At 48.1% G+C, this 22,132-nt stretch overlaps 2 protein-coding genes across 3 annotated transcripts in view; both read left to right on the top strand.

The window, feature by feature from the left end:
• LOC119449588 (uncharacterized) overlaps nt 1–22,132 on the top strand; it is a 378,080-nt gene that overhangs the window by 188,629 nt on the left and 167,319 nt on the right.
• LOC119449589 (uncharacterized) overlaps nt 1–22,132 on the top strand; it is a 137,638-nt gene that overhangs the window by 68,453 nt on the left and 47,053 nt on the right. The gene's annotated exons all lie outside the window — the stretch shown is intronic.

Here is a 22,132-nt window from a genome sequence, read left to right as displayed (position 1 = left end):
CACGTGAAATTCGTTTTGATTGGCAAGAGCATGTTTCTGCATCGCGTGGGTCTGCTATGAAAGATCTCCGTTTGAACAGTGCGCACCTCAAAACTTTGCTTGAGAAGTTTTAGAACAAGCTGTCAAATCTGTTTCTATTGTCATTTGTGATGACAAGAACTGAAAAGAAATTGGAACGACACAACAAATCTGAGGCAGAGAAAAGGAGTCCTAAATGTTCAGAGTGCCGCACGCGGCGGTCCACCTACTCGTATATTGCTACAGCGGCGGCTTCCTTTGCGTCCTTCGTCACAATCCTTGGCTATGCGTGCTTTAAGGGTGATGGAAAGGAAATGCATATGCATAACGTTAAGCGTTAGAAAGCCAGCAGCATGTTCTTGGGAACAGATGGTACTCTAGGATATTTTGTGATCATGACGAATAAACCGAGCCTTTCAGACCATATAAGCCTAAAAGGGTAACCGGTGGCATCAAGGGAAGAGGGAGTAAAAGAAAATCGAATAGAAAGGCAGTGAGGGTAACCGGATGTAGTCCTGGTTGGTTACCCTGCGCGAGGGGAAGGGTATAGAAAGAGAGAGGCGCAGAAACGAAGTAAACAGCTTGCCCAAACCAGCACTAGCCAGCGTTCTCAAAGTCTATTATGTAGGTCCGTAAACAAAGGCGTAAAACTTTTAAATGAATTCTGGGGTTATATGCCAAACCACCATCTGATTATGAGGCACGCTGTAGTGGGTGGCTCCGAATTAATTTAAGAATATTTTGACCACCTTGGGATGTTTAACGACCATCTAAAACTGAGTAGACGATCGCCCCCCATCGAAATGCGGCCGCAACGGGCGAGAACCGAACTCGCGACCTCCTGCTGAGTTTGCGCAACGCCATATAGCCACTAAGCTACCGCGGCGGGTCTAAACCAAGGTGTTGTGTTGTCACTTTTGGTTTCGGCTCTCTATTGTTTTCTATTCGCCATGTCGTCTACCAACATTGTACACACTGATGCGTGGAGGAAGGAAAGACTAAGGAGAGGCACTGACGTCACTCTTTGTGAAGACTTCGTGACGCCGGAAGTTGGCTTTACTCTGCCATCTTGTCGTGGCAGATACGTTGGGTACAGCGCTGTATGCGCGCTCGTTTCACGCTTTTTGTTTCTTCGAGTACCACCTGGCCACAACAACAGCCGGGAGAGCGCACGGTCTAGGTAAGACGGCGTCACAAAACACGGAGACTAACGCAAACCTACACGTACGACGACTTTACCGCGGCATGAGATCTACGAATCAGCAGACACGTGAGCACAAACCATCATAACAAAACCGCCACTATGCCCCGACAACTAGGCCGCTATACAGCGAAAAATACCACGTGACTTTTCCTCCACACTTTTCTTTTATAGCGCGCGGACTGGGTAGGGCCTTTCCTCAGTCTTTCCCCTTCCTCCATACGCTGATGACACTAGTGTTCTGCTGTATATAGGCTAAACCATCTACGTCATTAAACACTCGCTGTTCGTCTGAATCCACTTCAGACTACTCGTGTTCCTTCCCCGGCGCCAGCCCGCAATATCGCTCAACGTCTACAAAGTGAAGATGCAGTAAAACGCGGCAAGCAATTACATGGGGTCATTAATGAGAAATTTGCGGCTATGCGGTGTATGCATAAACCACTCACAGAATTGGTAATTGGAGACCTCTCAGACAGGAGATCGCCGCGTCTTCCGCCGCATCTCGGAGTGAGCAGCCCGTCCGCGGGGATTTAATTTGGATGACGATCGCGTTACGCTTGTAGCGCACGCCGCCACGAGTACGCGATGTCGGTAGATCGATCCAGCCGGGGATCCCAATCTAGGTGATCGTCGAATGCCACGTGACTGCCAGTGTGGCAGGGTCTCAGGTAACACGCCGGTGTCGCCTTGCATTCATCGGGGTCATCTCTATCGAGGCATAATTGAAATAAAGGCTGCGTAAAACGGAACTGTCAACATACGAGGGTCGACTGACGAGGATTGACTGGTTCATGACTACACAAAAAAAAAAAAAAGAAAATTGGAGGACGCTTAAGTTTCGCTTTTAAGAGTGGAACGCGATAGCATTCAAATATCCCTGACTGCTTTTCACGGTTCCCGACGACTGCAGCTTATGCAACCATAATGGTTACTGGCAAACACTGGCGGCGAACGCTATGCACGTAGGCGAGCTTTCGGGCATAGAAACGCTGGCTCTTGCGTGGGGCGATCCCGGAGATAGTGCACAACCGCGCCAAAGAAATTACATCACTTTTTTTCGGTTCCCGTGTTTGTTTCACACTTTTAATATTTCAGTCTGAGAAGATTTCCCATAAAAGGCTTGCGCTGTGGGTGTTTCATGACATTTGTTTGTGGATTGTCATTCTCAAAATTCCGAGAAATAGCTTTGTCAAGAATGTGAGAAAAGGTATGAGCAACATTAGTGATAGAATGGTGTGGCAATATAACCCGCATATACCGCACGTCATATATGAAGACGTGGCATACGCATATACCTAAATATATTCGGAGGGCCTGCATGGTTTGGGAGGATTTTCTTCGCCACCCGCCGACATCGCACGCTGACGCCGGTTACCGACGCCGGATTTTCTGCGACACGGGGCCCTTAACGCTATCGCGTTAAATATAGGAAGAAGAAAACGGTGTTATCAGAAGGAACGAGACAAGATATAGCACCTTATCAGCACGCAACCTCCGTGTCCTCCTTTTTTGTTTCTTCCCGTCTTGAAGCGCTGTTTCCTTTATGTTGTCCAATACGGTACAAGAAGTTAATCCAGCAAAATCTGTTGCCATCTTTTGTTTTCTTATAGTAGTGAGACGGTGCAGAGAAGACACGCAGCAAGAAGAAAGCAGGCCGTAATAAGTCCGGGAGCAGCGATTGGCTCACGACCTCGCGGGCGTACTAAAGAGGAATCGCGTCCTGAAAATAGCGCGCGCGCGCGGCTCTCCGCGATTGGTCGATGAAGCGCGCTCCTAGCGGCGGTAATATCCTGGCCCGAAGCGTCGAACGCCATCGAGGAAGGAAAATAGCGACGGCCGAAGAAACACTTTCCGGCCGGTAACCCCCACGCACGCTTGCCGTTAGGTGCGCTTTCCACGTAGCCTGCTCTTGCGCGGCCGGCGAGCAAATGAATAAGCCGGGCCTCGGCTGGTGATGACCGACCGGAGGAGAAAGAGAGACCTTCTCTCCTTCTTTGATGGCGCCCGCAGCTTGGTGCGGATCGCGCCGCGCCGAGCGGAAGAGCCAGACCTCCACGCAGCGGGGACCAACCACACCGCCTGAGGCAACTGCGATCGAGGAGACCCGCGCAAAGGCCTGTCTAAAGACCGAGTAATAAGGGGTAAAAAAAAGATTCATAAAGAAAACGAGAGCCGGTGGCTGATGCTAACGTCTTTGTCTTCGACGTGTAGGGCGTTATACAGATTGGGATCGGGAGCTGTACTGTCCAGACGCTGCCGTTGCGATAGTGTGAGCCACGTATATAATATATACACGTATACACACACACAACGGCGTAGCCCTGGTACTCGCAACGTTCTTCTCTCGATCGCTCCTTGGCGGGGCGTGAGACGCGAGCGCCTCGGACCTCCCGGCGCGCTATTGTTTCCGGCTCGCCGGAGAGATTGGATTACAGGCGGCTGATGCTGCTGCCGCCGCCGTCGTACAGTCGCGAGAGGTCTCGCCTTTCTCTCGCCCTCCCTTCGCCGCTTTCCTTTGTATCCGACTGATGAAATAGCAATGTTCACCGAACGTGCGTTTTGACCCCGAACCCGGCGGCAGAGAGGAACTGTCTGTCGCGGGCCCCTTCCCCCCACTTCGGTAGCCCTTGCTGCACCCTGTACATTGCTGCCTGCCTTGCCTGTCAAGCTTCCATTCTCTTCCCCACTCGCACCCTTCTATCCAACTTCCTCTAATCTTTCTCCGGGCTATAGCGGCGTTCGTAGTTCTCCCCCTGCAGGAAGGGTAAGGCGTGTCTGGTGGCTGCGGGCAGCGTTTGAGTTGCGCGAGATCGTGCTGACAGCGCGCCGTTCCGTCCGCGTCGCCTCCATACACTGATGAGAGTGCTTCTCGGCAAGTCACGTCGCTTGAACCTATACACTCTTTCCGCAACACTCTCCGCTTCCCGCGCACTGCCTGCGTGTTATGGCGGATGGGAGAGGGTGATGTGGGTACCGTACTGCCGCGCCCTTCTAGACAATGTGGGAGTCGCTTCCGCTTCTCTCTTGCCGCATGCCTGCTTCTGCTGGGATTACGGGCGAGCGACTCGGCCGGGATGATGAAGCCAGCGTCTGAAGACTGACGGGGATGCCAACAGCAGAAAGAAGCGGAGAAAGAGCTCAAGAACAAAAAATAAAAAATAAAAAAAACGGGAGAGGCTTCTAATATATTGCTGGGAGTATCGCAAGGTGACGTCTAAGCCTCTCGACATTCTCGGCACCCTGTCAGGGCACTTCCCCCTCCCCTCTTGCCTCCCTGTCTTCGCAAGCTCCCAAAGAACGCATGCAATGGCACTCGAATTTTCACTCGTAGCACCTTCTTGAAAAGAACCTTTAAAACGTCTCACTGGGCTTGCTTATTCACTGTCATAGTGCTAATTTTTAGGGTGTTGTCCGAATAAGCATTATTACGGCACTAAAATGAGGGCAGTCACACCGGGTTGCCGCTGCATGGTCCATTCATTAGGCGCAACGAAGCGAAGGCCGACAGTATAAGGACTATAGGAAAATAAAATGAACGGCAGTAGTAGATATTACATAGGGAATAGATTCGAGGAAGCGTTTTATAATGACTGTAATGCTGCTATTGACCGAGGTCATTTTTTGAGACGGATAATTGGCCAAGTGTGTCCTGGCCCCGTGAGGCCACGAGACAAGGAAACCGGCGACACACCGTCTGTCTCTACCGAGAAAAGCCTGCCGCTGTTTTCAAAGGGGGCAGTACACCACGGGAGGCCCAGCTTAGTCCATTCTTCGACGCTGTCGGGTCCTCCAGCGTCTTGTGTGCTGATTTCAAGTGTCACGACACAATTGGCTACCTCGCGTTATAGAACAGAAATCTGGCGCTAGTAGGGGACAATAATGAAATAGAATTTTGTAAACGTTTGCACAGGTATAGTATCTGGCAGAACGCGAGGCGTTTTGATCCTTCGCTCCTCTAGAAGACAGAACTACTCTGCGACTTGTGAGTGGAGCTGTGTTAGCTTTTCTGTCTGTTCTTTAATTTTATTCATTTTGGCGCCTGCTTCTTCTTTTAATTGACAGTGCTGCGCCAAACGATGCAATAGTTTCAAGAAATGAACCTAGAAAGGAATCTAGTGACCCCTCTCTCAAACAGTTCTAAACGTTTAGTCAGTTTGTGCAAGCAGTTGATTCGTGCTGTTATTTTTATTCTTCTTCTACCAGTTCAACAAGTTGGTTTAGGCCTCTTGTGACTCAGACGGATCAAGCGTATACAGAGGACCTGCTTTTATAAAACATCCTGGAAGTTTTAGCACCATGCCCTGAGTCATAGTATAGTACACGGACTCTATAGACGAAGCGGCGAAGCATGTGTTGTAGCGGAACGAAGCAAGCCTAGCGAAATGCAGAGGTATGCTAATGGATAAACGGTCAGAGTAATCCACGAGTGCCTTGGTGCATGGCGACGAAACGAAAGGAACCGATGGCGCTAAAGCTGGTGATGCAATCAGCAGGTATTTAATCAATCTTGCTGCAAATAAAAACAACCTGGTATCAAGATCCGGCAAGCGACAGCAGAATTTTTTTTTAACATCCTGATGACAAGATCCACCAAGTAACAGCACATTTGCTGCGACTTGCCGGTGGTTGTTTTGAAGTCCGATTACAAAAAAAAAAATACAAAAGAAAACCCTCTCAGAAATTCGTTCGTGTTGGGGATGTAATACGCATTTTTCGTTATTGGATTCGGAGACGGAGCAGACCTCGACGAGCGTGTAGCTTTCTACGCACTGACGTGCTGTAACGCAGACGCCGTGAGACGGATCAGGCGCGGGCCGGGCTTTCTCGAATTAAATTACCCGCCATTCCCATGCGTCGCTTTATATAAGGGTTATATAACGTGTATTTCGTGCGTCCTGTGCGACTCGCTCCGTGTCTTAGCAGACCCGATTTTTCCACCGTCCTAGACGCAGAGCCCGGGAAATATATTTTAGAATGTTTCGTCGATGGTCCGTACGGTATCTCCATTTGTGAAGGAACCTATATTGGTCGTTGTATTGTTTCGAGGAAACGATCCTCGCACAGAGATCGCGAATAATATTGCTGACCCGGAGTTTCATCCGTAAGCTGGTTACACAAGCATCGAAATCAGCATTTGCCGGTGCAATACGTCTTGATATAAAAACCAGCGCGATTGCGGGGCATATATCGTATCTTGTTTCAGATGTGGTATTGATGACATATATAAAACATGACTGCCAAGGGGAGGGGGGGGAGGGGGGGGGGTCGTCGTTGTGTCACTTATTTGTCGTTGTCGTCGTCGTCGTCGTTGTTGTCCTTGTTGTTCTTTTTCTTTTTCTTTGCTGTAATTAGGACCCAGAGCGTTCATTCCTTTAGCCGTTAAATTCATTTAGCAAACCCTGATTCTCTGATGAGCATCCTTAAGAGAATAAGGTAGAAGCAACCACATAGCCGCCACTTTGTTTGAGTCGCAGACTAAGTGACATATGGCGGTAGGAAAATCTTCACTGCCGCCGCAAGTGCGGTCGAATAACTTAGTTATATGTCACGCGATAGCTGCATTCGTGCGGATGCGGCTGCGGCGCAGATTTGGAGGGCAAATTGCACTCAGCACGAAAAGCGTGCGCATTGACAAGTTCATTACGCTTTACTTGTCACTCGGAAGAATTCGCGCGCGAAATTGTGCGCGCACGCATAGAGCGAAGGCCACTTTCCCACTGTTCCTAGCACCAACGTTTATGCAAACAAGTTCACACTAAGCAACAAAACGCGATATATTTGTTAAAGCTACGACGAAGCAAACGCAGTTGTACTGTTTCGCGGTGGGACCTGGTCAGTGCTTCGGGCGCGCGCGCAGCTAATTGCCCCGTTCGTTGACGTCGCCTTGCCCCCTTTAGCCTTCGGGTTCATTAGTCACCCATTCACACGCACAAGTGCGTCGCCCGCACGTTCGCCGCATTGAACGTAGTTGTCGTTGGCGTATGGCGCTGGTTGCTTATTGCAAACCGATTGGCCCAGTCTGTGCAGCCTGTTCAAAGTGACAGCATATTCCATGCCTTCGAAGCCGCCGCCGCAATGCTGTTCAGCAGCACAGGAGATGGTTTTACATTCCGCATAACATCTTTCAAGAAAGTGCTTCAGCCGGAGACCGTTTGTTTGTGTTGCTTTGTTTTGTTTCGAATTACGAGACTGAAACATATATAATACCCACGATGGAAGCAGAAGGGGTGTTGCCTGCGCAAATGTTTGAACCTTGTTGATAGATGCCCTCTACCAGTGAGCTAAGTGCTTGAACTGTGGCCGTGCCCTGATAACTAGAGGCAACCCTTGGCAACCTCTTAGTGGATAACAATATGATGGATTGCCCCTGAGGGCCAGTTCAGTGTTGTTCACTCCACTTGTTAAGTTTATGTGCAAGTTTTATGTGGTATTCTCCCAACGTAATGTAGTGACTGCCCCCCCCCCCCCTCCCCCCATGCGCTCACTCTTCTTTCATGCGTAGTGTTCCAGATATTGGGATAGGCGTACTTCGGAGACCTAAGTTCCCATTTTTTTCATCTTATTTTTTGTTAATATAATCGAGATACTAAGCTCTCGACGTGACACTAGGCTGCTCCTCATATCATGTTATGATAGAGCAGTTGTATGTGCTACTAGTATCACTTACATATTTAGTTATAATTAGATAAATGCTATTTACAATTACATTTGTGAATACTACTAGTACCACCAATACGTATCCTAAACGACCTTTACAAAAAAAGATTTTTTGACGAAATTCGCTATTTTATATTTCGTCCTTGTATGACTGTAACGCCTGGGGCAAATTCACAAATCTCTCCGTTCGTTACGTGCCGTTTGTCATTCGCCGACTGCGTTCGCCAGTAATGCATGACCTTCAAAGTTAAAGTGTGGGTAATTTTAATGAGAATGCGATGTTATAGCTAGGCAAATGCTGCTTCCACAAGCGCCTTACGCACTTTGGCGGATACAAATTTTTCGAACGAGTAGAGTCAGCAAACACATAATAAATAAAATGCTTAATAACATATTAAATTTCAGGATTGTGGTATATGGTATGCTGTGACGCTCTATTCGAAGACAGACAGGCAGACAACTAACTTTATTTGATCCTGAGAAGCTACTGTCAGGACCCTCTAAAGGGAGGCCGTTGTAACCGCGTTTCTATTCGAAGACAACTGCATTTTGTTTGATTCTTCTGGAGCCGTTCTGCTCCGAGATATTCGTAATCAAATTTGATACTCAGTACGCTGTACGAATTTTGCATTCAGAGGCGGACGTCTCGACACAGAGACGAACCCACCGTGCAAATAATTTTTGTTTATTTGTTTGAACGATCTCACTGTACAGGTACACATACCATATGCCTTCATGCGCATTTGTTTACAAACTGCCTCCTTTCGTTCCCGTTTCTTGTTCGCATCGTAAGTGCTTTCTGAGTTCTTCGAGTGTTTTTCACTTCCAATACTCAAGCCATAAGACATTGCCGTTGTCTCCGCAGCCGGCGGGCCTCCGCGTCTGTCCTTGAACTGACACAGCCCATACAGGAATTCAGCATTTTGTTTCTTGCGCGACTGCCGCGTTTGGCTTTTCTGACTTTTCTCGGATGTTTTTTTTTTTTTTTTTTTTACTTCACTCGTGAGAACTGAAGCGAGCAGTGACGGTCGAACGCGCTTGATCCAATTGGCCGTCCCGCCTTCTCTCGTAATAAATGGAGTTACTTCCAATCCTTGTAAATCTTTCTTTTCGCGCTTACAAAGGGACGGCGGTGAGGCGCTTTTCTTTTCAGCACTGCAGCGCGTTTACGTTTCCCTCCCATCAAACTGCAGTCGCCCCAACTTTCACCGTGCTTTGCTTTCTCGAGATTTTGGCCTCTGGCAATGATCGTTCGCTTCTATTTGAGCGTCAAGAAAAGCCATGCCCTCCCCTATCGCATGCTTCAAGACCTTTGTCCTTCCAGTGCGCCTGTGTGAAAGACAAGTATATTCATATTTTGGAAGACAGCATACAACATAGAAGCGATGCACGCTTATTCAACGTGATGCCTAACAGAAAAGGCCGCTGTAGAGTTGCCCTCACTCCCTCTTAAAGAGAAGGAGGGCAGTACACTGAACACGCGATCCCAAATCATATTGCAGACATAAGAAAGAGAAATAAAAAAATATGCAGAAACTTCGCTGGAGGTGTCTAAGTGTGCGCAATCATACCCCCAAATTTCAATTGGCCCACCCTCAAATTTGAGTTGGCCCTGTGCATTTTCTGTGGATCCCTAGGGATCCGAATGGTATGCATAAATCTGATCATATGGGATTTTTTTCTGATAATTTTTTTCAATTGTTCCTTATCGCATATAAAGCTACCAATTGGCACCTGCATTTACACTATTATAACAATTAAATAGCTTAATTTCACAAATTACGCACATTCGTGCAGATACAAGGTATTACAATTTTCGCGTGACGGACAGATTTTGCTCGGGTACTCGCGAAAGAATGCTTTACGCATTAAAAAAAATTACTCCAATCCTACTGGTGCTAAAATATGGGGCAGAAACTTGGGGGTTAACAAAGAAGCTCGAGCACAAGTTAAGGACCGCGGAAAGAGCGATGGAACGAAAAATGTTTGGCATAACGTTAAGACGCAGGAAGAAAGTGATGTGGATCAGAGAGCAAACGGGGAGAGGCGATATTCTAGTCGACATTAAGGGGGGGAAATGGGGCTGGGAAAGCAATTTCATGCATATGGTAGATAACAGGGGAACCATTAGAGTTACAGAATGGATGCCAAGGGAAGGTATAGCGCAGTTGAGGACGGCAGGAAATTAGGTGGGAGGACGGAATTACGAAATTTGGCGGCGCAAGTTGGGGAATCAGCTAGCACAAGACAGGGTTAATTGGAGATCGCTGGGAAAGGCCTTCGTCCTGCAGTGGACACAAAGAGATGATGATGATGATGATTTTAATCCGGCCCTACTTGGTCTTGGGGTGATGGTGAGAGGCGGGGGGAAATGGGGATGAGGGTGGGAGGTTGACCCAGAGCAATATTTCTTGCTGTTATCTTGTATATAGTATAGTATTACTGTGATTGTCTGTTTTAGTGAAAACAGACTTTTTAAACATTTCCTGGTGTAGATATCGCAATTCTATCATATTAGCTGCACTATACTTTAAAAAGTTGAAACTCTTTGCAAGACAAACGGCAGGGTGACGTTAGCTAATTACCAAAACTTCGCTAAAGAACTGTGTCATTAATCAAATTGGAGCGCATGTCACAAATGCGGAATCAAAGCCTATAGAGCGATAATTAACTAATATTCATTCAGCAGAATTCGATCCTGTGATAAGCCCTCCAAATATGTGGCGAAATGCATTGATGTTCCTTTCAGCGTTTCGTTTATCACAGACAAGAGTGACAGCCGGTGCAGATGCAATGCGTGATCGTCTGAGCACAGCCCAGTACTGCGCAAGCAGAGCGGTTCCTGCATCCTGACAGGATGGTGATTTGCTTTTGTCGTGCCGAACCAGGGACGACCCAGTACGCACCTCGCACAAAGTTTACACAAAGAGCAGCGACTGCATATGCGCGCGTCCGGATTTACACGAGCAATGCAGACGCGCGACGACAAAGGCGAACTCCGACTCTCTCTCTGGCAGCCGGCCTATTGAAATTGGTACGGTGCAATTTTCCGGAGGCGAATATGAAACATATCACACGCAAGAACCTGCTTCTGCATACTCTCGCTGGAAAGTAACCGCAAATTCATTGGAGTTATAGAGCCCATTTTCTTTGCTCATATTTCCCAGCTGTGTAAAAGCATCCCGGGGAGGTCTCAATTTGCGCGCAGACCTATACACGAAGAAGAAACCGCCGCGTTTATCGAAGGCCTCGTGTTTGTTTAAGACGCCAGGCGCGGCGCATTACCATAAACTCTCAAAGGATCAGGCAAGCGAGCCTCGTCGTTTTCCGTGAGCTTTCAAAGACACCTGCCGCCTAGGGGCGTCGTGTGTAAGCGACGAAATCAAGACGAGAACGGTGCTGAAATGAGTGCGTATGAAGAAGACATACATGAAATACTTGGGGTGCTTGGGTTGTTCGAGGAGGCCGAAAACGCTCTGTTCGCGAAGCTCAGAAGTTTATTGAGATCTTCACGTGCATTCGCATGCACATACAAATCTAAGTCAAATACCTAAGTAAAATGGCGTATGCGTTTTTGGAATGGCGGTGCAGATGGCTGAACACCAATGGGTTCCGCATAGAGTCATTCTCAACGCCTCTTTATAGAGGAGGTCTCGGTCATCAACCGAACGTTTCTCGGGACTTCGACCTGTTGATCTATATGCGCGAATGACCGCAGCGGAGCGCCTTTCTTGAAACTTCAGCGCCTCTTTCGCCGTGGCGTTTCTCGACTGCCTCGAACGTGTACGTGGCTTTCCTCATTTTCCTGCCTTTTATACGTCTTCTCTACAGAGACAGAAAATAGACAGATGAGTTTGGCGGCAGCGAGGCGCGCTTCGAAACTTGAGACGTATCTCTTCTTAAAAGATATCCAGTGACCACTTTCGCGAAACATTTGTCTCTATATATGTATACCACAGCGAGGGGGCGAAGAGCGCGCACTGCTCAATTCGTGTACCGGTATCGAAGCCGCTTCGGATGAAATTTCTATTCTCGACTCATGCTCGAGCAGCTCAGTGCGGAGGCACTCTCGCAAATACGTTGGCGAAGCCAGAGCCATACGTTCTCATAAAAGCAAACGTGGTTCGCTTGTTGGCCCCGGCACACCATACGCCTCGCGAGTGGCTTCCGTGGATGTTACTTTTGCCTGCGTTGCCACGAGCTAAGGGGTGCGCATCCAGTGTCTGCGTATAGTATATATATACAAAAGAAGTGTGGATTGCGTAAGCGCCAGCTATTCGGTGGACCGTGTTGAATGCATCGTATTACGTCGGGGTAAAAGTTTCCCAGAAAACCGAGAGTCTATTTTATATACAGGCACATACGTCGGCGGTATACGAACCTGTGTAGCGGAGTTCCGCATGGACGCTTCGCGGCGCCTCCATGGCGCAAGAAACGAAATATAGCAAAGTCAATACTAATCGTAGTAAAGCAGCGTGATGTATCGAAACGAAAAGCAGTAACTGAAAAGCGGGCTTTGACTTTACAAGTATGGTATACGTAACCCCTGCAATCAAAACGAATGATCCAAAGGAATCGCGGACGCTGTGATGGCGTATATATGTATTTAAAAATGGCGTGCTCTCAAACTGAAGACGCTTTGGCGCACATTTAGAATATTTTACAACTTCTATTTTTTCTCTTGTATTCTGGTGGATGGATCCATGGATTCAAAACTTTAATGAAAGTCCTGAGGTACGCGACTCAGCGCGCAGCGGGCCGCTCCCACGTTGGGACAGTCAGGCCATGTCCGACCGCCGCATCGGGGGCCCTCTGGACAGCCTTGTATTCTGGTGGTTTTTTATTTTATTTCACAGAACAATAAGGTGACTCAAAGAACAAGAAAACGAAAACGTACTGAAAAGAACCATGCTTATTGCAGTGGAAGCCTTACAGTAAATGTCCCGTTCTCTTGAAATGTAAAACAGCGCTGCATGTTCTGACAAGCGCTATGGACGTTCTCATTTGAGTTGGTCGAGTCGAGAATCATCATGTTGAAGCCTCAGTGAAAAAAAAAATAGAAAAAAATAACGAAGTAATAAAAAACGCATGCTGCGGCTAAATAAGGAACAAAAAGGTACCACATCCTCGCAATACTCCAAAATGTTTCGAGGAGCAACGCAAATAAGCACAATTACGATATCGGCGCTAATAGTCCAGCTAAAGCGATTAAAATATCCGCATCTACTTATGTGCGAAGCTGGGAGCGCAAATGACCAACAATTTGAATTGCGCGCATCAGTATGAAAGGGTGAAGCGTGTGCACGTAAGTATATGGCATATGGCCAAACGAGCAAGAACTGAGAAAATGTACGAACGTTTGTGGTTACCGCATAGCCGCACTTTCTTCGGCTGCACTTTAAACATTCGCTACTCTAGCTCGTGGTCTCAAATAAGAGGAGATGCGAGCCTCTGCTGTGAACTCTTAATCTAGCGCGTCTCTGCGAGCTGTTTTGATGGCCGCCTGCCAAAATATTTCTCTTATTTGTCAAGTATACAGTGCTCCTCCATCGAAAGCGTTCGCTTTGCTCGATAGTTTCTGCCTGTTTGAAAATGGCTGTGCCACCGCAAGCGGAAGCAATCGATACGTTCCTTTGACTGGCCGCAGACACAGGCCTGCTGTCTTGGCGCGTCTGAGAAAGAACGCCGTTGGACAGCCTGCGTAGTGCTGCGTCTCAACTCAGCGGACTGACTTACGGCTTTTCGAAACACGTTTTCCTGATTTTTTTAAATTTTTACTTGAACTGGTATTTTTGGAAGGAAGTGATAAATTCCTTCGTGCAGACTAAATACCAGAACTTTCCACCATATTGACCAACTCTGGTCGTCGTCCAGTCTATCAAACCTCTTTTCTGCTCTCAATCGTTATCGTATCTTCGCGCTTAATAAAATGTGTCAACGAGCCATGAAATTCTCATTTTTAGTGAAAGCTGTATCACCTTGTTTTTACTCGCTTTCGAGTTTTGTTTTCTTAGCTTGACTCGGGGCCGTCAAAGTAAAGTAGAATGTCTCGAGCTCAGCGGTATGTTCAAATCCGTTCCGGCGTGTAGATATCTCTATACCTCGACGTCTGTGAAGACAGCTCCTTGTCAGCGTATTGAAACAAGAACTCGCCTTTACGCTCTTCCGAATCTGACGTCAACGCGTTAATGTGCCGCTAAACTGAAAGTTTATTGGGAAGGATTTTCACCAAGTTGTCTCTTCTGACGTTTAACGTGTGCGTTGTAAAAGCGCTTAGAAGAATTGTCCTGCGAGTTTAAACATGAAAAAAAAAAAACGTGGCCGGTCGCTTTTCTTTGACGTCTACTGGTATATGGTATGAAATAGAGATGCTTACTTTATTGAGAAGCTAGATCGAGGAACTGCTTTAAGAGCGCTAGTGGGCTTTTTAAAAGAAACGGGACTCATTGAAAAACTATAGAATGTGCGAATGGGACTGATTCCCGTTCCCTTTTTTTTATGTTCTCTTTGTTTTCTTATCTTTCCTGCCCTTAACCCGTCCCCCTGTGCAGAGTAGCCAACCGGACACTTAATCTGGTTAAACTCGCTGCCTTTCACCTCTTGTTTTCCCTCCTAGAGGTGTGTTCGGCCAGTGCTCTATGTGTTGGGTGATCACACACAGGTAAACACACACACACGCAAACACACGTACACGCATACACACGCACACGCATACACACGTACACGCATACACACGTACACGCATACACACGTACACGCATACACACGTACACGCATACACACGTACACGCATACACACGTACACGCATACACACGTACACGCATATACACACACGCACGCACACACACGCACGCGCGCGCGCGCGCACTTACACACCTACACACATGCGCACTTATTTTTCAATACCAGACATATGGCTAAAAAAAAAACAGCAGTAACACACGCGTGAGGGCAACGCATGGATACGCCACACGCAGCTCCCACGCAAGCACACACAAACACTCGCACAAACAAAAGCACAAACGCGCACGCAGACCAGCATGGCATACGCATGCCCCGCATTCCCTGAGGTTGGCGGCTAACCGTCGAAGGCGCCAACAAGCCCATCGCGCTGATTCCCGAGGCACTCGTGGCGGGCGTCGTTGCTTCACTTTCGCGCGCTACAGAGGGGGGAGATGGCGAAGCAAGACAAATAGAGAGAGGAAAGGTTTGGAAAAAAATAGTTGCCTACCCGTTGTACATTACGTTCGCAAACAGGGACCCGCTACCGCGCTGCGGCTGCTCCTTCAAGGGAGATTGGAAATTCTTACGAACGTTCCGCGGTCCGCCCCCCCCCCCCCCCCCCCTTCACCGATGTTTGTTTGCCGAGGGTGCCGTTCTTATATGGGTGCACTTTTTCATTCTTCCCTGGGAGAGGAGAGGTGAGGGAGGGCGGTCTGTCGGCGCTCGGCAGGCGGCCATTGCTTGTTGTTCTTACCTCTACATACACGTCTCCTCCTTCCCGCTTTATTTTCCCCTGGGCGTCTCTGGGAGAACGGGTCAGGCGCAAGGAGATCGCTTTTATTGAGGGCGCGCACCTCAACCCCACCGTCTCCCCAACCCGCCAACTTCGCCCTTTACAGCGCTAGGGGAACGAAGGGGGAGGGGAGAGGGATTCGCAGGCAGACCGTACGCTCTACGTCGTTGCTGATGCTTGTTTACAGGCTTCGCTATCGCTGGAGGGCGGGAACGAAGAGACGGCGAAACACTGGGGGTAGCGACCACATCGTGTGCGTGTGTTCGCGGCTGCGTCTATTGGCGCATGCTGTGGCGCCCTGAGAGGAGCACAGCTGCCTGCTGGTTGCAAGCCGTCGCCGCGGCGTCGGGCCCGCGCCGAGCATTTCCAGCTTGTCGATTTCTCGCCGATGGAGTGTGTACCCGCTTCCACTTTGCAACAACACCGCTCCATAACCAGCTTGTGTCCTCCGCCCTCCGAATCCACCCCTCCCCTCCTGTTTTCCACATTGTCCCCACATTACTTTGCCTCTTCCGCTCGCAGCTTGTAAGTTCGTTCTTTGTACGTTTGCTTATTTTGATCACCTTTCTACGTTTTCTTGATATTTGATGGAGTGCAGAGCTTGGCCCGCTGCAGTCAATTTATTCTGGTTTTATATAGCGGGCTAGCGCTGTGTCGCGCATCCTTTATACTCCTGAGTATAATAAAGATCGATGGAGCGTAATATACAACGTCAACGCAATATACAGGGTGAGCAACGCGCTGAGAGTTTTGCTATAGGTTGTACAAGAGCCGGGCCTTTTGGTGTTAACTTGTGAGGTAATGAATTAAGATTGTGTACATTTAGTAGGGATGAGTCCAAGTGTTTCGAGCGAATTTCTGTTTAAAAGAGGACAGTAGTAATGAGCACATTATTTATGCCTGTTTATTCTATTATTTCGTATCACGGCTACGTTAAACTACAAATACAAAAATCCCTTTTCTTCTCCGCCTTTGTTTTTGTAATGTTTCGCGCCAGCGCCCATTGTTTGTTTCCTTTTTTTTTTTCTGGCGTCTCACAATATCGCACCACACCGGCCGCGATATTAGCGCTACGTAACAGACCGCAGCTACATGCAACAGTAGTGCGTATAGCGCAGCGTTTGCTTTGTGCACGACAGGGCTGGAGTGCGCGCTCGCGCTCATGTGCTGAAGTCTGTGCTGACAGGCTTTGCGGACAGGCTTTGCGGAAGTCTGGTGCGGACAGGCTTTGTCCTGCACCAGATTGGACAAAGCCGGTCCGCACCACATAGCACGGACAGACTGCAGGTGACTGCAACCGAACAGAGTGCAACCAATGTATTCTAGCCACATCCAACTTGCGCACTTTGAAGCGCTATAGCTCAATACGAAGCGATGTCTGCCAAGGCGTCTAGCCAGGAGCGACCTGCAGGAGTATAAGCGCAAACTGGCAAGCTTACGTGTAGTATAACCTTAAGTTTCGTGTGGTTCGAGGCTAGTTGAGCTTTCAAATCTAATCGAAATTAGCGAGACCAAACGGCTACGACGCCGATAAGCTGGATGGCCAAAGTTTAATTCCTACGCCAGCGGGCGCGGCCGAGCGTGAGCAGACGATAATCGGCTTTTTCCGGAAGTATGTAATTCCTATCCAAATTCGGAATGCAGATTTTCGCGTACTTCGGGATGTTTATTAAACTGCGTCGATAAATATGCACAGTAACAGTAGGAAGAAGTGCACTGTCCAAACACCCTTCTTGATTGATGTCAACTATTGACCAATAGCAGCCGCGTATGGAAATCTGCTATGCGACAAAATATAGCAGCCCGAAGAAGGTGATGGGTAAGCCTCGTTTCAAAAGAAAGTGTTTGAGAAATATGACTTCGCGCGCCGCTTGTAAGCTCCACGCGCCGCGCATGAATCCAAAATTTGGCTGAGATGTTCACAGCAGCGTATGCTATCCGCGGACTGTGTTTTTTCACCAAGCCCGAGGTGTGGCTTTAACAGCAACAGCAAGTGTGTCTAGTGCATGCATGTTGAGATTTTTTATTCATTCGCTATTTATTTCTTTATTGTTCGTGCCTCAATAGTGTACTTGGGATTTCGGAATAGCCGGCCCTGAAGAAGCCTATACCTTCCCATTCTTCCACACTTGAAAAAAAAAGTAAAAATAAAAAAGCAAGACTGTGGGTGATAGGTAGAAAAAAAAAGAACTCATGCAGACATTCAAAGTCTGGCGTTATCAAACATTTGCAGTGTAGAAGGGAATTGTTGACGTTGAGACATTTTCATCGTGGACTCAACACCAACAAGAGATGATGTTTGCATCTCAGTATGGCCGCGGCTTTTCACAGTAGCTCCAACTGTAGTACTTCTGATATTTAAGGTTGTTGTCCAAGAGCGTGCGCGTGGACGTGCGCCACGGCGAGTGCTCCGTTTGTAACAAAACTAATTTCTAGGTAGGCGCTGTATCCTGGCCTACTGACCGGGCGCTCGGCTTTCTCGAAGGGTAGGAAATGTTGAGCGAGAAAGTCGACCCTCTAATCCGGTAGACGTGTCTAGTGAGCGCGAAAGTTATGCTCCAAATGCTGAAGGCGAGAAACAATGAGAAGAAAAGGAGGAGGAGGAGGGGGGCGGTTCAATGACTGTCGCATCTCGACTGCAGCTAGCCACTGTACTTTTTCGCAATCCACACTGCACTTCGATTTTATGATGATAATGATTATTTTTTATTGGCATCCCCTTAGAAATGGGGCGGCGACACATGTTCACCTATCCTGCTTGCGCTACTCAGGTTTCATATGCATCTATTACAGTCTAGCATTTTACCTATCTTTTCTTGACACTGTCTGTCCGCATTAAACCTCCATCTCTCTATTGTACCGTTTACTCATGCCTGTAACGAACCCGGCTCTATCTATCTCATTGCCGCATTTCTTTTTTCGCCAGTATTCTAAAAAAGGTATCTTGCTTATCTCAAGCGCCTGACCAGTCGATGCTTTCACCTGCTTCGAATCCCAGCGCTTCTGTAAGGTCCTACGGTTCTTGCTGGGTCCGTTACCATGTGCTTACGATTCGATCACGATGATCCGAGTTGTCTCCGGACTTTCGCTGCAGCGGGCACATGCCTCATCCCGTTGTGAATATATTCTCTGGTATGTTTATGTCGTTAGACAGCCAGCTCGGTCTTCAAATAGTCAAGAAAGTGAAGAGTGATCTAGTGAAGTAGTGAAAAAAGTGGTGAGCAGCGCCTTACCTCCGTATTCTGAAACGTTCCTTTATACTCGACTCGTGCGTCGGCTCGTGCAACCCGCCAGCAGCTGCGCTTCTCGGCCGTATAGTGGCAATATTAACTGCGCTTTAATAACTCCCCATGGTGATTTTCAAGGAAACGTTTCGTAACCAAGTGCTCTCTTAGTCCGTAATGTACTGGAGCTAAGATCTGTTTCTCAAGAAACTCCTCGATATGGGAAAAATACTCGTCGACTCTAATCATATTTAGGAGCACGTTAAAAAACGCCTGGTGCATGGTCGAGGTTAATCAACAACCCCCCACTACGGCTTCCCTCACAACCCACAGTGCAGTTTCGACACTTTGAACCCCGCGATTAATGAGGCTATCGGCCGGTCTACTTGCTTCCTTTCTTCTTACACTTCTATCTTAGCGAAGAACAAAGCGTCTCAGGATGCGGGCGCGCCACCGTTCGAGGCGCAGGGAGAAAATTCGCGTAGGCGTAGTGCGAAGAGCCCGCTGCAGCGATCAAAAATACATATCGGGTGGGCGATTTTCTTCTTTCTGTATTTTTTCATTTCTTCTCACCCCGTTCTTTGTTGCGCCACAGTCGCTTTCTCTGCTCCCGGCAAGCCAATTGGCGGTGCTCTGTGCAGCCCCCGGGGGAGGTTGCAACGTGGACGGGAGAAGTTTAGCGCGGGGGGCAAACACTGCGGCGTCCGCTGGCGTCCTACGTCGGCTCCTGTTTGCTCTCTGGAAGCGGACAAAGAATTCGACCCCCGGGACGCTTCCATGCTCTGCTTCGTGTCTTTCGGGAGCAGCAGAAACCGTAGGCTGGCGCTGTGTGCGATGTGGGGGGAGCAGCGGGAGGGTGAGAACTTTGCCCGCGGCAATACCCGGTCGAGAAATGAGCAGCACTCGCAAGACGCCGCTTCACGCTTTCTGCTCCTTCTTCTGCTTTTCTTTCAAACGCGTGAAGCGTAGCAGTAACGAAAGAAAAGGCCGCGCTGGGCCTCGGACCTGCTCCGCCACCAACATACTTGAAGCTGTAGCCTGTCCTGCGTTGCTTGCTACTTGTGTATGCCTGCGTGCCGTTTGCGTAAGTGTGCGAGGTGTAACTTTGCGCGTGTGTATGTGTGTATATGTCACCTGAGTGCTGCTAAGAGAGTGAGAAAGAGCGAGAAAGAAAGAATGTGCGTGTGTGTGTTTTCCCGATGAATATAGAAAGCGGCAACCCTGCTGCAGTTTTAATTACTGAAAAGGCGCGAATGAGCCCACATGCATTGTCTCGGGCTCCCTGGGGAGTCTTTGTTTTCTCTTCCCGCCCGCCTTATTATACCAAATAAACATGCTATAAGCGCCAACGAACGACCTCCGAAGCGCTGTAACGAAGACGACGCGCACGGATAAGGTTTACCCAGCAAACGTGGGTGGCCTTTGTTTGCGCAAGCGTCTTCGAGACTGCACCACGCAAAGAAAAAGAAAGAAAAAATAAAAATAATTATGACAACAATGGCCTGAAACGAGTAAAGACTACCTCCATGCTTCATGAATTTGGCTGGCAGCCTGAACTTCCTGCTTTGATTTTGGCGATCTTCCAGAACTTCAAGAGAACGAGCGAGCGTTGAAGGTCGCGTTTATATCCATGGACTGACCGTATCCCGCGTGGCCCTCAATACTCAGGGAGCAGAAATAAAGTTTTCTCCGTTCATTTTGTTCTGTAAGTAGTGTGACGTGTTTTTTGCAGCGCTCAGAAACCACCGCAGTATAAATACTGGATAAAAAACGTGATCCTCATAAGCCGTTTTCTAGTTTTCAACAGCAATTAAGAACGCGTGCGCGCTCACAGTTCTAGGTTTCCGGTTGGTAGAGTCGGGTATTGTGTTCGCAAAAACTCAAAAGTCATGGACTTCCTCGTTTCGGGGCAATGCGAACATGTAAAGTTGACGCCTCATTGCGTTGTTTTGCCAGTTATTGAAACCAGCTGTTTTACTCCAGCGCCCATATCGATTCGTGCCGTCTTTACTACCGGTGCTACAGTTTTTTAGGCTGCTAAACACAGCAATAATCTGATGGTGTGATGTGGTTCGTCATTTTGACGTAGTGCCCCGGCACACCCATCGCTTGGCACAGAACAGCGTGACAAAAACAGTGAATGAACTGTTTGTGCAGAAGAAAGCTGGTACAAGTATTATACGCGGTTTGGGGCGTCGAATGGCGCGTGCAAGTATCTGCGTCTTTGGCATTGCATGCTTCACAACCGAGCGTGTAAAACAGGCTATTGGTATGAGAATATCACGCACCTTTAGTGACTGCCATGAGTTTTTTTTGTTTTTTTTTAGAAGTAGATATTTGGTTTGTCTATAGAAAGTGTGTAGATATTTATATATATAGCGTATCAGATTGCTTACTCGTATACGTCATAGACTGTTCTTTACCAACATAATGTACAATGTAAGGCCATATTTGTACATATGTTTTTATGTACCTGGCCTATTTGAGCTGGTCGCCTTACAAATTTGATTGACTGTCGCCTATGGTGTCTATGTGTGTATATGTAAGTATGTATACTCCTGTACACATACTTACATTTTCCTGTAAGTATAATTATGTATACTTCCCGTTTCTCTTCTTTCTCTCATCGCCATCCTCGCAAGCACATTTGAAGCTTTCACTGTCGTTGTTTTCACCCCATGACGTAGTGAAGACTAAGAACATGGCTGTTTCTGATTATGGAGCTGCAGAAAATGCAGTTTTAGCTGGCTGGAATACTTGCTGTCCGGCTATTTCCGAATCGCTTGCGCTGAGAAGTCAATATAGGGGTCACAAACCTCCGTAAACATCTCATGCAGCACGACAGCTGTCGTGGTAGTTGTCTGTCTGAGCACGGTTCATAGGTTTTTTTCAGTGCACCTTTTGCGCGACTCTGCTATGTATGTTATTAATTCCTGTCTCCATTTCTCAATTCCCGTCGGAATTAACTTTCAGTAATTAAGGAAAAACAGGTTGGTAAAAATTAGTGCCTACGCGACTATATGCCAGAGAGGAAAAGCGAGCAAGCGGAACAAGTGTCAGGCGCTGCGTGGTAAAGTGACTGTACTCAGTCTTACTAAAAGCCTGCACTCCGACACAAGCTAGAAATGACTTCCACCAACTGGAGTCCCAAATAACAGAGCAGTCCACGCGTATCAATCGCTCGTGATTGGCCGGTCTTGGCAGCCGCTTCGTCACTTATCGCGATCGGCCGGCGCGTATGAGCCGTATAATCGCGAACAATTCTCACATACCAAACGCCTCGAGAGTACGCGACCTCCGGCTAACTGACATCAGCTCTGCGTCTACAACGCTGCACTCTTTTACTGAGACAGAGGAAGGACTCCAGTGTATGCGGCTTCCGAGCATTGCAGCCCTACGGCCATCATCACCGTCCGATATTGTGGGTCGGGGCAGGCGGGGGCGCACTCCCTTTATGACGAGGGAGTAATGATAGGCGAAAATTGCGTCCGAGATAACCGCCTTCGCGTGTC

This window comes from Dermacentor silvarum, chromosome 4 (genome assembly GCF_013339745.2).
Source record: "Dermacentor silvarum isolate Dsil-2018 chromosome 4, BIME_Dsil_1.4, whole genome shotgun sequence".
Lineage (NCBI taxonomy): Eukaryota > Metazoa > Arthropoda > Arachnida > Ixodida > Ixodidae > Dermacentor > Dermacentor silvarum.
Note: the sequence above shows the minus strand (reverse complement) of the source record. Positions and strands in the feature narration are given on the sequence as shown.